Here is a 15955-nt window from a genome sequence, read left to right as displayed (position 1 = left end):
TCAGAGAGAGGAAAAATATCATATATTATTGCATATATATATATATGGAATCTAGAAAGATGTACTCATGAACCTATTTACAGGGCAGCAATGCAGATGCAGACATAGAGAACAGACTTGCGGACACACTGGGGGAAGAAAAGGGTGGGAGAAATTGAGAGAGTAGCATGGAGACATATACATTACCTTTTGTAAAAGAGACAGCCAGTGGGAATTTTCTGTATGATGCAGGGAGTTCAACACATTGCTCTCAGGCAACCTAGAGGGGAGGGATGGGGTAGGAGGTGGGAGGGAGGCTCCAGAGGGAAGGGACATGTGTATATGTATGGATGATTCATGTGGATATGGCAGAAACAACACAATATTGGAAAGCAATTATCCTCCAATTAAAAATAAGTGCTTTGTGCACATGTAAGAGGGTAGGCAGGAGTGAGCGGCTCTCTTCAAACAGTAAAACAGCGCCGAGGGGGGTACAAAGGAAAAATGCAATAACCGTGGGTGCTATTATAGCCAGCTTGAGATATTCCACCGGAGCAGTTATTATCTTGTCACTACTGACGACTTGTTTACGACTGTTTTGAGACTTTTAGTCCCTTCAAAGGAGAGACCTTCCCAAATCCGAGTATTCCTACATTAGCAGTAAAACAAAACAAACAAAATAACAAAAGGGGAAATTGAAGATCCATGTGGACCTCAGGGAGAGGGGCTGCAAGGAGGCTGGTATGTTTGGGCCAGGGTGACAGAAGCAAGGGGATGTGATTTACAAGGACAGTCAGAAGGGCCAGACTCTGGGTCTCAGAAACAGGGTGCTTGTGGGTCTCCCAGGGGGGTTTCCTTCACATGTATGAGTCACAGGGAGCAAAATAATAGCTATGCCTATTTATTGTTCATTTATCATCAAGCGGGGCTTCCCTCATAGCTCAGTTGGTAAAGAATCCGCCTGCAATGCGGGAGACCCAGGTTCGATTCCTGGGTTGGGAAGATCCGCTGGAGAAGAGATAGGCTACCCACTCCAGTATTCTTGGGCTTCCCTTCTGGCTCAGCTGGGAAAGAATCCGCCTGCAATGTGGGAGACCTGGGTTTGATCCCTGGATGGGGAAGATCCCCTAGAGAAGGGAAAGGCTACCCACTCCAGTATTCTGGTCTGGAGAATTCCATGGACTACAGTCCACGGGGTCACAAAGAGTTGGACACTACTGAGCGACTTTCACTTTTACTTTATCATCAAGTGGCTGAGCCAGAGTTTGACCTCAGCTCCGTCTGACCCCCCCAAGCATGAATACTTCCCACTCTGACGTGACTGCCACACAGGCCACACTTTTGTGACAGAGACAGAACTCTGAGTGAGGAGGCCTCTCACTGTGTCTGTTCTTTCAAGGGCTAGAATGTTAGGAATGTTTTTTGAATGCCTATTTCAGCAAGGATGTGTTCCATAAAATGCAGTTTTATTTTTCTTGGTTTGGCATCTAGAAAGCCTCAGGGAGTTTCTTCCACTCATTATCCTGAAGTGTGTAACAGCAACAGCTAAGGAGGTGGCAGCCTTAGGTCTGCGTTTCGGGGGCAGCGGGTCCAGAGGAGAACTGGTCTGTCTGCACAGAGTCTCACCGCTGCTCTGTGCCAGGACACTCTTCTATTTTGGGCTCTGACAGAACAACAAAGGCTGTTTCTGCGCTGAGTCCTCACACATGTATTATTCCCTTTCCATACAATTTTCCATGTCCCTTCTGTTTGGCTTTTATGCTCACGTAGAATATTGTTACGCAGAATATTGTTCACAATATTCTACATAAGTACAGACTGAGTTATGATACATGTTGGCAGAGATCCAGTCATTTTAGATGCCTTTTGCCAGCCCTTTGAAATATTCCCTGGTGCAACAGCACAGGAAGTAAACATTCCCATGAAAATGAAAGAAATATGCACAGAAAGAAAAAGGAAGGAGGAAGCACCTCACTTCTTGGTACCTGAAGGCAAACCATAATGCCAGACACGCCCCACCCTGCTCAGTATTAAAGGGACAAAGCAACCACCTCTACTTTCTGCCTCTTAATGGCAAGAAAAAAGTGAAACAGCATCTGTCAGAGGTGTACAGTGGTGTGAGAGTCTCTGGAGGGCCAAGCCATCCACCAACGTTCTGGTGGGGATTCAGCCTCGACTCAGAGCTAGACACCTGCCCATCCCTACCCACTTACAAACATTAAATTTTAATTTAGTATTAAAATTAATATAAGATATTAATTTTATATAATAAAAATATTATATATTTTCCTAGCCGGAAATAGAGGTCCCAAACTGGGTGCAGTCAAAAAGTGCCCTTTGTTCAAAAGAAATTTTGCCCCCAAGTCCAAGAAGTCTAAATCTGTAGAGTCAATAAAAGTAAAGCTGCCCAGGTTAAACCAGGAAAAGGCATGTCACCTGCCTCCTCTTTTATACCCTCCCCTTCCATGGGACTCAGAAGGTCTTCTAAAGCAGGGTTTAATGAAACATCCAGATCCTTAGGTGACCCTGAAACATCTATATCATCTGATTCCCAATTACCCTGCTCGTATGTATCACGCCCTCCCTACCTTGTGGATACTGCAAAATCGAACATCAAACTCGGAGATGCTGACAGGTCTTCAGTTCCCTGCTCTGACCCTGCTCATCCATCTCTCCCACCACAGTCAACCAGTATTTGTTGAATTAATATGTTACAGGAGCATATACACGAAAAGACAGTATGAGCCAGAGCCTGTGCAAGGGACACTGTAGTCAAGAGACACACTAAGAACGTGTAAGGAAAACAGTGAATAGTCAAGAGCAGAAACCTCCCATTCCCATTTCCAAAATCAACGGCCAGAGGACACCCCATGGAGGAAGGGGAGCTTGCAATTTCCCAAAGGATGAGTGAGGATTGGGTAGGCAGAGGGAAGGTGTGGAGGTGAGAATTGGTAATGCGGTTTTGTGGTTAGGGAGGAGAGGATACGGTCTGGAAGGAAGGAAGGGTTAGCATTGAGAGAAACAGGAGCTCAGGATGGACAGATGTGCTGGAGCCAAACTGTGGAGGGCGTTACAAATTAGGGAGAATTAGATGTGAGTTGGTTTGCAGTGGGGAGCCATCAACTAGTCTCAACTAGGAGAGTGACATGATAAAAGTGGTAAATGAAAATCTTGAGGAGAGGAATAATGCGATTCGAGTCATAGACTAGAAAATGAGTCTAGTGGTGTTATGCTGATGAAAGACCGAGGCTAGAAGGCTGCTTTAGGAATGAATGAGTTCTCTTCTTTCCTGCTGAGAAAGAGATGTATATGCCTACACTCAGATTCAGAAACGCCCACGTAATTTGCAGCAAATGCTGACACCCATTCTCGTGGCCCTTCTTGTGCAGATGAAAGCAACCCAGTGTTGGGTTTAAAACAAATTCACATGTTTGCAAACAAGTCCATGTGGGGGGAAAAACATAAATAAAGCATTCTTACTTCTTTACAAACTCAATGACAGTATCTATTTTTAAACTCCGTTTGTATATTCAATTAAAGTTGTGGCAGCTTTTTAAAAAAATTTTATAAACTTCAATTTTTTAAACCTTCCAATTGTAAATGCATTGGTTTTCATGCCTGTCCTGGCAGGGGTAGAGGTCATGTATGGTTTGTATGTATTTTTTAGGTTGCTAACCCTTTCCTCCCTCTGTCAGATCTAGACTTTAGATGACTTGAGCTTTTCTTTCTTTGTTACACCCCTTTGTGCCTAGCTCAGTTCTCTGAAAATAGTGACCACATGTGAACACATGGACTGTGACGCTCTCAGCTCGTATTTCCAATAAATTCCCTCTGTCTTTGCAGAGGTTTCTAGCTTTCTTGCTTAACTGCTTGTGGTTCATCCTGTTTGAAGAAGGGGCAGAAATTGCTTCTGGTTGTTTTCTCCAATTTCTTGTCATCAGTGATGGATTAGCATCACCCTGTCACAACTTCTCACTCATTTTTTCCCTTCCTGTTTTGCTTTTGGGGCTCATCTGCTTCATTGCGATCTTAATTTGGAAGAGAAGGGATTGAATTAAGGGAACAATGGAATCAACAAGTCTGATGTATGAATCAGACAAATTCCTAAAGTGCTTTTTCTCCGAGGCAGAATTTGCACACAGAAATTCACATTCATTAGGCTAAAGGCAGAGCGTGTCAAGCTAGTTGCAGGTTTAATAGAGAGGTCAGACCCTTTTCCCTCCGTCTCTCCTACTGAAGACATCATTAGAGCTACAATAAAATAAGAGAATGTCACAGAATGTCAGCCTAGTCATAGTGCAACTGTTCTTCTTTCATTAGTGACTCAGCTGGTTGCTATGGCAACCCCACTCTAGTATCAAGGATACTAGGGCTGATGCTTTTCCGCCTCTATTTTCAGTTAGGATAAATTGTGCTCCCACCTCATGGGCTCCTGCCATGATATTTATATTTGGGTCACGATAATAGAGCCAGTTGGAAATATGTCTGTTGAAATTCTAGCCAGGCAGGGAGCCTTCCCACTAAAAGGGAGAGTGAATATACGATTTCTAGGTTTGATTTGAGTACCAATTATCCCGTAGGAGGGAAGGTATTCCCTTTCACCCTGTCTCGTGGGGAGACTGCAGACCTCTCATGTACTCATTTTTAGGATATGTACTGCTGAAGCGAGTGCCCTCATGTACTCATTCTGCACTTTCTCTAAACTGTCTGACAGGCTCCGGAAAAATTAGGCAATCTATTTTCCATGCTCCCTGACTCACTCAAGGCTCCGTCCATTTAAAAGCTGCCTTCTGAGTGTGCTCAATACCACTTCATTTATTTATTCCTTCATTTATTTATTAACTGCAGAGTAATTATAATGGGGGCTTCCCTGGTAGCTCAGTGATAGAGAATCTGCCTGCCAATGCAGGAGACATAGGTTTGATCCCTGGATTGGGAAGACCCCTTGGAGAAGGGAATGGCAACCCATTCCAGCATTCTTACCTGGGAAATCACATGGACAGAGAAGCCTGGAGGGCTACAGTCTAAGGGGTTGCAAAAGAGCCCAACACGACTGAGCGACTAAATGACGACACTTACGATGGACCAAGCATCACGTTAAATAGCACATTTAGCTGCTGGTTTGGGGTCTAGTACTCATAATAGCTAGATGGCAGGCCAGGAAAGGAAGCAAGAGTATAAATAAAAGCTTATCATACTATCTGACACATATTTTAGTTGAGGTCTGGGTATGTTTTCAAAGGAAGAAGGAGACAGTAACTCTGCCTGGAAGTGAGTTGGTAGATACTTCAGAAAGGAGGTGATATTTAAGTTGGAGTCTTAGCGAATGTGTTCTCCAGTTGAATGCCTCACTAATTCAGAGCTGAGGTGAGCCTGAAGGACTCTGATGACAGAAAAGTGTTGCCTGGTTGAAAGTTAGCTTGTTCTTGAAAAGTACATTAATTCTCTTGAATCCCAAAGTATTTGCTGGCTACCAGGATGAGTATCTGTTTTAAAAAGGAAAGACTCTGGAAAGCAAAGCCAGCTTCAGACAATAGTCTCTGGAATCAGAGTACACCCAAGTGAAAAAATCGATAGATGCGAAGATCTTGTTGTCAGTTAACCTTTTCCCTGGAATTGATATATCCTGAAGGCTTCCATTATATCTCTGAAGCTAACAAAGAAAACAAAGACTGAACAACAAAGAAAACGGTACTGAACAAAAGTGTTCTATGGTCCTTAGAGTTGGTCGGGTATAAAAGAATCCTTCTTTGCACCTGTTTTCTACAAAACTCAGCATTTGGGGACCCTGTGGAATAAATAAAAGCATCTCTTTCTCCTGCATATCAATCATTGTTCAGAAGTGGAGGCAACAGCCTAATGAAGCCATTGCATAGCAGACAGTGTTCTTTATGAAATGTATCGTGGACCAGGGCCTCTTAACAGAATCAGCATTATTTACCATGGACTGGAAAAGTCCTTTCCTACTGAGCCTGTATTCCTACGTAGCTCAAATATTCAAGCAGCACCTTCTAAGATGAACGCTCTCGACAGCCTGCCTACAGCAAAGAGTGTTGCCAACACGGTCAGAGAAAGGCAAGAAGTGTGCGTCACTGTGTCTGCAGAACAGATCAGGACACAGGTCTGTGCAGGATCAAGAGGCCTCGCCCGCATCCTCTGCCTAGACATTTGAACAGGGCGGGCAGGCCTGGTATGGATGGTCCTTGCCAAACTGTGCTCCTTAAAATCCAATTAACAATAGAGTCCAGCAACTGCAGCAGCAAGCATCACCGGTATATTGCAAGCATTAAAAAATAATTTATAAAAGTGACTTATATTTTTGCATAGGTAATATATGCAATATGGTACAAAATTCAGAAAGTATCTAAATGTGGACACAGTTCAAGTATGCCTCATTCCACTCTTGACAGTTCAACATTTTACTTCCTTGGAGAAAACTGCAATTACTATTTTCCTCTTTTCAGGGATCTCATGCTTATAGATATATATAAATATTTATGAAGTAGTATAATATCATGCAAACTTTCTGCACTGTGATTTTTTTTTCACTTAAAAATATCTCTGGACATCATTCCACATTCCAAACGAGCTGCTTCCTTTTCTTCTTTTTTAATGAGCTACATCATATTCCATTGAATGGACATATAAGCATTTAACCAAGCCCATCTTAATGGATATTGTCTTAGCCCACTTGGGCTGTTTTAACAAAATGCCGCAGAATAGGCAGGTTATAGACAACAGAAATTTATTTGTCAACTTCTAGATGCTGGATGTCCAAGGTCAGGATGCCAGCATGGTCAAATGAGGGCTCTCTTTTGGGTACAGAGCCTGCACTTTCTGACTGTATCCTCACATGACGGAAGGGGTGAGGGAGCACTCTGGTCTTTTATAAGAAAATAATCCATTTCTTGAGGGCTCCATCCTCATGATCTCAGCAACTCCCAAGCCCCTACCTCCTAATACCATCGTCTTTGAGGGTAGGATTCAACATTCAAGCCATAGAAGACATTGAAGGTCATTTTCAATCTTTCACTATCATAAAAAATAGTGCAATGAGTACATCAGCCGTAAAATTTGTAGAAGTGCTGAGGGAAAGTGTGTGTACATGTAATTTTAATAATTTTGCACATCAGTTTTGAATAATTCATCATTCCCCGCTTACTTAAATGCTTAATTTTTCATATACCAAATGCCAGAAGTCTGTTTGGTGTTTGGGGTCCGTTCCACTGACTGTGTGTTATTCACAAGCTAGTAGCGCAGAGTTTTATCATTTGTATCTGTCAGTTATTAGAGCCAGTTTTAAGTGAAAGTGTCAGTCACTCAGTCATGTCCAACTCTTTGCGACCCCATAGACTGTAGCCCGTCAGGCTCCTCTGTCCACGGGATTCTCCAGGCAAGAATACTGGAGTGGGTTGCCATTCCCTTCTCCAGGGGATCTTCCTGACCGAGGGATCAAACCCAGGTCTCCTGCATTGCTAACGGACTTACTGGTCTAACTCAACTCTTTCCATTCACCAATCCCTGATCACCAGTGGTGCAGAAGGGGGTTCAATCTATCCTTTATTGCCCTGCTAGTGATATGGGAGCTGGCTCCAGTAAGTATTTCTCCCTTGCCAGGAGAGGGTGCTGGAGGGTCAGTGCAGGAGGAAGGAGCATCTTTTCCTGATTTTCTTGGCTTGCTCCTGTGACAATGATGCTTACCTTCAAGCTTGCCTGGCCTGGTGTATGGCTCCCTGTCCACCAGTCTTTGTGTGCTAGCATCCTGGTGGCATGCTTTCTGGCATTCAGTTCCCTGTACTGCCAAACAGTCTGCCTGCCAGCTGTGAATAGCTCTGGCCTGGGGAGACCTCGGGCCAGAGCAGGGACATATTGATGCTACATTTTTGCTATTTATCTGAAATTCAAATTCAACTGGATATCTCTTGTTTTTTTTTTTGCTAAATCTGTCAATTCTACTCAGAATACATACTCACTTCACCGAGACACTGAGAAACAAATTAGAGAGAGAAGTACCACATCCTTGAAAATGTTATAGGTGCTCCCTATGTGGAGGCGGGGTATGGTCATAGGGGATTTCTGCACAGGATCCCACAGATCTTTGGGGTGTCTTGTGCTCTAGATGGGTTGTCTACAGGAGTATTAGTTGGTCTGTATAACAGAAAACCCTACCTGTGGTTGTTAAAAAGATGACTAGTATCACCACAGTGGACAATCATAGCTTCACCAACAGACTGAAGTCAATTCATAGACCCTGAATTCCTTGGTTGGAGGGTAATTTGGGTCTTGTCTTGTTGAAGAGGTACATGATGTAAATCTTTCTCTAAGGCTTCTCCAAAGGACTTGGATAAAAGGAAGTGCCCAGATGTTGGGGGGATTACCATCCGTTGCTCTGAACTGACTGACTTCTGGGGTCCTCAGATGCCATTGTGACCAACCGATCAGAGTGGAGGCTATGATTGTAGGTAACAGATGGCATCTGAAGTCTAACAGTGACCACGTAGACCCAAGGACCCACCTTGTGTTTATTTCTCCAGCTCTTGATGTATAATTGGGATAGACATGCTTAGCAATGGGTGGGATCCCCACACTGGATTTCAGACCCTGGACTTTTCTCGACTTCCTACCAAGGTAGTGAACCAAAAAGCAACATGGCATCCTCAGGGAAACTGCTGATATTAACACCATCAAAGACTTCAAAGAAGCAGGGGTCATGAACTATCATCACCCCATTTAATTTACCTGCTTAACTTGTTCAAAAGTAGGACGGATCTTGGAGAAAGACTATGTACTATCATAAACTTAATCAGAGAGTGACTTCCAATTCCAGTTCCTGTCCCAGGGGTAGTATTTCTACTAGATCAAATCAATATGGTCTCTGGCACTTGGTTTCCAGCTTCAATCTAACAAATTCCTTTTTCTCCATAGGAATTTGTAAGGACCACCTGGAGCAGTTTGCTTTTATCTGGTATGTCATGGATTACTTTCACAGCCTTGCCCAAGGGCTGTGTCAGTTCTCCTGCTTCTTGCTGTAATACAAGACCTTGATTACCTTGACATTCCACAAAACACATTGTTCCATTACACTGATGACATGTGCTACTTGAAACTGATGTGCAGAAAATAGCAAGCACTTCAGATGACTTAGGAAGACCTCCGAGAACTTAGGAAGGGAGTAGGTGATAACCCCAAGACGATTCAGGAGCCCCCCACTTCAGTGACATTTCTGAGAGTTCAGTGGTCCTGGGAATGTTGAAATATCTACTCCAAGATGAAAGACCAGTTTCTGCCCCTTATATCCCTGCCACTAAAAAGAGGTGTGATATTTGATGGGCTTTTTGGATTTTGGAGGCAATATATGCCGCATCTGAATCTGCCACTTTGATCCACCTAGAGTCTAAGAGAAGGCAATCTGCTCCATGACCTGAGATCCACTAATACTCGTGGTGTGTGGCAAATGAGAGATGGCATATGAACCTCTGGCAAGCACAAATAGAGAATCACAGTGAAGCCTAGAATTTGGGAGCAAACAACTTTCTGGAAAACATTTTTTTTTTTTTAATTTTGAGAAACAACTTCTGACTTTCTAATAAGCACTGGTAAAGAGCTTGAATCCCTGATCATGTGTCATCAGATGACCACGTGGCATGAGCTTGCCATCATGAAACTGGCTGTTTCTGACCCACATAGCCACAAGATTTACTGTGCTCAGAAACAATACATCATCAGGTGGAAATGGAATATAAGTGACCAAGCTCGGAGAGATCCAAGGTAGCAGAACAGGAGGCCCATACATGGAGCACTTGGCTACTATGGCATCATCTCCTATCTATTAGTCCGTGGCTTTGGTCACCTGGGAAGTTTCTAATAACCAACTATATGAAAAATAAAGAAAAAAATTGTGGTTTACAAATGGGTCTGCCCATTATATTAATATGACCCCAAAGTGGAGAGCTACAGTACTATTCTCAGAAATAAGCTTGTAGGGCAGTAGTGAAGAATCAGTCATAGTGGTCAGAACTATAAGCAGTATATTTAGCTGTAGGTATTGCCAGTAAGAGACAGTCAGGAACACAGATCTATTCACAGGTGGCGGCTAACTGTTTGGCTGGATTGTCAGTACTTGGAACAAGGGTGAGAGATTGATGACAAAGAAACCTGAGGGAGAGATATGTGGCTGGACTGCAGATGGTGAATGGCCACGGACAGTGAAGACATTTGTGCACCAAGTAAACGGTCATCAAAGGGCATTCACTCCAGAGGAGGCTCTTAGTCAGATGAAGAAAAGGACACGTTTTGCATGTCAGTCAGCCTCTTTCCCCATCGGCTTCAATGCCTGCTCAATAGGCCTCTGAGATAAGTAGCATCAGATAAGTGGCATGGCGGCACGGATAAACCCTTACATGGGCTGAACAGTATGGATTTCCTCTTACTAAGGCTGACCTGGCTAACTGCTGCTGACTGCTGTGATGTGTGTGACACACATTTGGCAAGTGAGCATATGAAAAGATGCTCAACTTCATTTGCCATAACTGCAAATTAAAAGAGCAATCACATACCACCACACACCTATTAGAATGTTAAAATTCAGAAGCTGGCCATCTCAAAGGTGGCAATACATCAACAGGAACCCTCATTCATTGCTGGTGGAAATGCAAGATGCAGCCCACTTTGGAAGAGAGTTTGACAGTTTCTTACAAAACTAAACACAGTTTTGTCTTAACATATTATCTAGGTGTTACACACCGAGGTAGTTACCTAGTTGAGTTTAAAGCATGTCCACACATGAAGGTTATGGCAATTGTATAATCATTGCCAAAAACTTGAAGCAACCAAGATGGTCTGCAATAGATAAACAGATAAACTTTGGTACATTCATACAATGGGATATTATTCAACCATATAATTCAGAAATGATCTATTAAGCCCTTAAAAAGTCACGGAAGAACCTTAAATAATATTGCTAAGTAAGGGAAATAAGTTTGAGGTGGCTACATATTGTTATGTACTGATTCAAATTAGATGACATTCTGGAAAAAGCAGAATTATAGAGACAATTAAAAAAATCACTGGTTAGGAGTTTGGAGGAGAAGAGAAAATTGAAAAGGAAAATATAGAAGAAGTAAAACACAGATGAAACTGTTCTTTATGATGCTGTCAGAGTGGATACATTGACATGTGTTTGTTAAACCTATAGAATTTTAAAATACAATGAGCAAAAGTTAATCTATACACATGAAAAAATAATTTATGCCCCCTGGTTCAGGGAATCCCAGGGAAAAATGCAGTTTATTACAAGAGAACCTAAGTGTTTTACAAATGTATGAAACAACCTCAAAGAAAGGGGTGAAGGAAAAAGTGCTGATATAAATAACTGTGGAAATGGAGGGTTTTTTTTTTTAAGACTAAAGGCCAAAAGAATTGCACAGAAGTCCGGACTCTAGTCGATACAGTTCTCCCTCCCCATGGGTATCTGTATTAACAATTTTGATTCTGCTTTATGCATATACTGTAACTAAAAATTAAGTAAACAGATGGCAGATGGTGGGATCTAGGCTTTTCACTGTTTGAGGAAAAATATACAGATCAGCAAAAACAGTGGGCTAGAATGATCCAGTTGGTAATAAAGACATCGGTAAGGACTCAATTTAATTTACAATAGATACTGATGATTACATTTAGAAACATATACAGACATGTCGATAGCACACATAGACACATGTCAGTACACGCACTCATATTGTTTTGTCAGCTGAGAGGATTTAAACAAAATGACACCCCTTTAGCATGAGCACACCTGGCACCCAGACCTTGGTTTCTAATGCCATCCTCCAATAAAGGACAACAGAGCTCTTTGGAGAAATGGCTGTCTTTAGGACTTGGGCAGGGAAAACACAAGATGAGCTTAGAGTGGCTTGTCAGCTTGTAGAGCCAGAAATAAAGAAGAGCTCAAAAACAGATCAAGGATGACACTGATGAATGGCAAAGGGCACAGAGCCAGCTCCAAAGAGCTCCTGAGAGCCAGAGATGGAATGCTTCAGACAACAAGATAAAGTAGTGTTGGATTATAATCCAAAATACAAAATAGATAGTCATGAGCACATACTGGTACATTCTGATACTGAAAAAATAAATAAATAAGGAAGGAGAGAACAATGTCTCATATAGAAGAATTCCAGGTAAATTACATAGATGCTCCCTCCTAAAGGGGACAGACTGTAACCCCCACTCCTTAGGTGTATTCTTAATAAGGAAGGAGAGGCAAACATCTCATATAGAAGAATTCCAAGTAAATTACATAGATGCTCCCTCCTAAAGGGGACAGAGTGTAACCTCCACCCCTTAGGTGTATTCTTTGCCTTATGATCTACTCTCAAAGAGTACAGTATGGAAAGGCGGAAGGAAGAGGAATCTTACATTGGAGAAACATGACAAACTCTACTTCAGCCAGGTGATCAAGGGCAGTATCGTCAGTGATAAATCATATTGATAGTATATGCCCTTGATACCACATACCTAAAATATTAATTTACCTCTGTGTTTTTTCTCCTTAAACTCCTAAAATCCATGTGTGCATGCTCAGTCGCTTTTGTCGTGTCTGACTCTTTGTGACCCCGTGGACTGTAGCCTCAGCGATCAGTGCAAAGAAATAGAGGAAAACAACAGAATGGGAAAGACTAGAGATCTCTTCAAGAAAATTAGAGATACCAAAGGAACATTTCATGCAAAGATAGGCTCGATAAAGGACAGAAATGGTATGGACCTAACAGAAGCAGAAGATATTAAGAAGAGGTGGCAAGAATACACAGAAGAACTGTACAAAAAAGATCTTCACGACCAAGATAATCATGATGGTGTGATCACTCACCTAGAGCCAGACATCCTGAAATGTGAAGTCAAGTGGGCCTTAGAAAGCATCACTATGAACAAAGCTAGTGGAGGTGATGGAATTCTAGCTGAGCTAGAAAGGTGATGCTGTGAAAGTACTGCACTCGATATGCCAGCAAATCTGGAAAACTCAGCAGTGGCCACAGGACTGGAAAAGGTCAGTTTTCGTTCCAATCCCAAAGAAAGCAATGCCAAAGAATGCTCAAACTACCGCACAACTGCAGTCATCTCACATGCTAGTAAAGTAATGCTCAAAATTCTCCAAGCCAGGCTTCAGCAATACGTGAACCGTGAACTTCCAGATGTTCAAGCTGGTTTTAGAAAAGGCAGAGGAACCAGAGATCAAATTGCCAATATCTGCTGGATCATCGAAAAAGCAAGAGAGTTCCAGAGAAACATCTATTTCTGCTTTATTGACTATGCCAAAGCCTTTGACTGTGTGGATCACAATAAACTGTGGAAAATTCTAAAAGAGATGGGAATACCAGACCATCTGACCTGTCTCTTGAGAAACCTGTATGCAGGTCAGGAAGCAACAGTTCGAACTGGACATGGAACAACAGACTGGTTCCAAATAGGAAAAGGAGTAGTCAAGGCTGTATATTGTCACCATGCTTATTTAACTTATATGCAGAGTACATCATGAGAAACGCTGGGCTGGAAGAAACACAAGCTGGAATCAAGATTGCCGGGAGAAATAGCAATAACCTCAGACATGCAGATGACACCACCCTTATGGCAGAAAGTGAAGAAGAACTAAAGAGCCTCTTGATGAAGGTGAAAGAGGAGAGTGAAAAAGTTGGCTTAAAGCTCAACGTTCAGAAAACTAAGATCATGGCATCTGGTTCCATCACTTCATGGGAAATAGATGGAGAAACAGTGGAAACAGTGTCAGACTTTATTTTTTTGGGCTCCAAAATCACTGCTGATGGTGATTGCAGGCATGAAATTAAAAGACGCTTACTCCTTGGAAGGAAGGTTATGGCCAACCTAGACAGCATATTTAAAAGCAGAGACATTACTTTGCCAACAAAAGTCCATCTAGTCAAGGCTATGGTTTTTCCAGTGGTCATATATGGATGTGAGAGTTGGACGGTGAAGAAAGCTGAGCGCCGAAGAATTGATGCTTTTGAACTGTGGTGTTGGAGAAGACTCTTGAGAGTCCCTTGGACTGCAAGGAGATCCAATCAATCCATCCTAAAGGAGATCAATCCTGGGTGTTCATTGGAAGGACTGATGTTGAAGCTGAAACTCCAATACTTTGGCCACCTCATGTGAAGGGTTGACTCATTGGAAAAGACCCTAATGCTGGGTAGGATTGCGGGCAGGAGGAGAATGGGACGACAGAGGATGAGATGGTTGGATGGCATCACCGACTCGATGGACATGGGTTTGGGTAGACTCCGGGAGTTGGTGATGGACAGAGAGGCCTGGCGTGCTGCAATTCATGGGGTCGCAAAGAGTCGGACACGACTGAGCGACTGAACTGAACTGAACTGGACTGTAGCTTGCCAGGCTCCTCTGTCCACAGGGATTCTCCAGGCAAGAATACTGGAGTGGGTTGCCATGCCCTCCTCCAGGGCATCTTCCCGACCCAGGGATAGAACCCGTGTCTCCTGTGTCTTCTGCATTGCAGGTGGATTCTTTATTGCTGAACCACCAGGGAAATCCCCTAAAATCCATAACCCCAGTCTAATCATGAGGGAAAACATCAGACAATTTCCCATAGAGGAGTGTCCTTCTTCAAAATTGTCAAGGTCATTGAAAATAAGGACACTCTAAGAAATGGAGTCTAAGGAAACCTGAGAACTGTATGTATATGGTATTTTGGATGGGATCCTAAAATAGAATAAGGACATTAGAATAAGGAACTGTGAATAAACCATGGATTTTAGTTAATAATGGCATACCAATATTGTTTTACTAATGTTACAAGTGAGCCACACTAATGTAAGATATAAATAATAGGGGAAACTGTATAGAGAGATATATGAGAACTTTCTGTACTAGTTTTTTTTTTCCTATAAATCTTAAATGGTTCTAAAAATAAAGTCTATTGATGAAAAAATATTGAGAGAAAAATACAAAGATGGAATAAATATTTTTTTAGACTTACAAAATCTGAAAGCATGCATCAGCAGCAGATATGCACCACAAGAAATGTTAGAGAATATCCTTTAAGCAGAGGCAGAATGATACCAGATGGAAATGCAGACCTGTAAAAAGGAACAGAAAGCACCAGAAATGGTAACTTACGTGGGTTGAGTTTTTTCTTATTATTTAAATTTCATTTAAAAATAGCAAACTGTTTGAAACAAAGACAAAAATGATATACTTCAGAGTTTATAATATCTGTATAAATTTTATGCCAACAAGAGGATAAATGCAAAGAAGGGAGAAATAGGACTAAATTGTTAAAAGATTTTAATTCTATAAATATTAAAAGTACACTGTAATAAGATAAAGATATACACTATAAATCCTAAAACAACCATTAAAATAACAAAGTTATGTCTAATAAGCCAAAGAAGAAGATAAAATTAAATAATAAAAATATTCAATTAATCTATGACAAGGCAGAGAAAAGGAAAAGGAAAAAATGGACAAAGATAGATGGGTCAAAATAAAAAATCAAGGTGATAGATTTAAACCCAGTGATATCAATATTCACATTAAATATAAATGGTATAAAAACACCAATTAAAGGTGGAGATTGTTAGATAGTTTAAAAAAGGAAGACCAAACTTTTAATATAAAGACATGAACAAGTTAAAAATAAATGAATGGAACGTGTTAACACTAATTGAAAGAAAAGTGGAATGACTATATTAATATCAAGGTAGATTTCGGAGCAAAGAATATTACTCAGGACAAAGACCATTACACTGTAATGATAAAAGTGTCAATTAATCTACACTATATTCAATTTTAAACATTTAAGAACCTAATTACAGAATATAAGCTCTCATTATCCCACTTTTTCACTTTCCAACAGTTGGCAAGATATGAGGACTGTATGGTCCATTCAAACAGGATTAAGTGTATTGTCTCAAGACTTTGACTCTCAAGTTTTGCTGGTTTTCTCAGCCAT

General features: G+C 41.6%; 1 protein-coding gene across 8 annotated transcripts in view; it reads right to left on the bottom strand.

Annotated features, from left to right (window-relative positions):
• CAST (calpastatin) overlaps positions 1–15955 on the bottom strand; it is a 251044-nt gene that overhangs the window by 212926 nt on the left and 22163 nt on the right. For 5 of the 8 annotated variants that reach the window (XM_081498794.1, XM_081498793.1, XM_081498796.1 and 2 more), the window contains one exon: positions 14981–15080. The exons of the other annotated variants lie outside the window; for them this stretch is intronic. The gene's annotated coding sequence lies outside the window, so the exon portion shown is untranslated. The remainder of the gene's footprint in view (positions 1–14980; positions 15081–15955) is intronic. 8 annotated transcript variants of the gene reach the window in all.

Source organism: Giraffa tippelskirchi, chromosome 6 (genome assembly GCF_054371585.1).
Source record: "Giraffa tippelskirchi isolate mGirTip1 chromosome 6, T2T-mGirTip1v1.2.pri, whole genome shotgun sequence".
NCBI lineage: Eukaryota > Metazoa > Chordata > Mammalia > Artiodactyla > Giraffidae > Giraffa > Giraffa tippelskirchi.
This window is presented reverse-complemented; position numbering and strand designations above follow the sequence as displayed.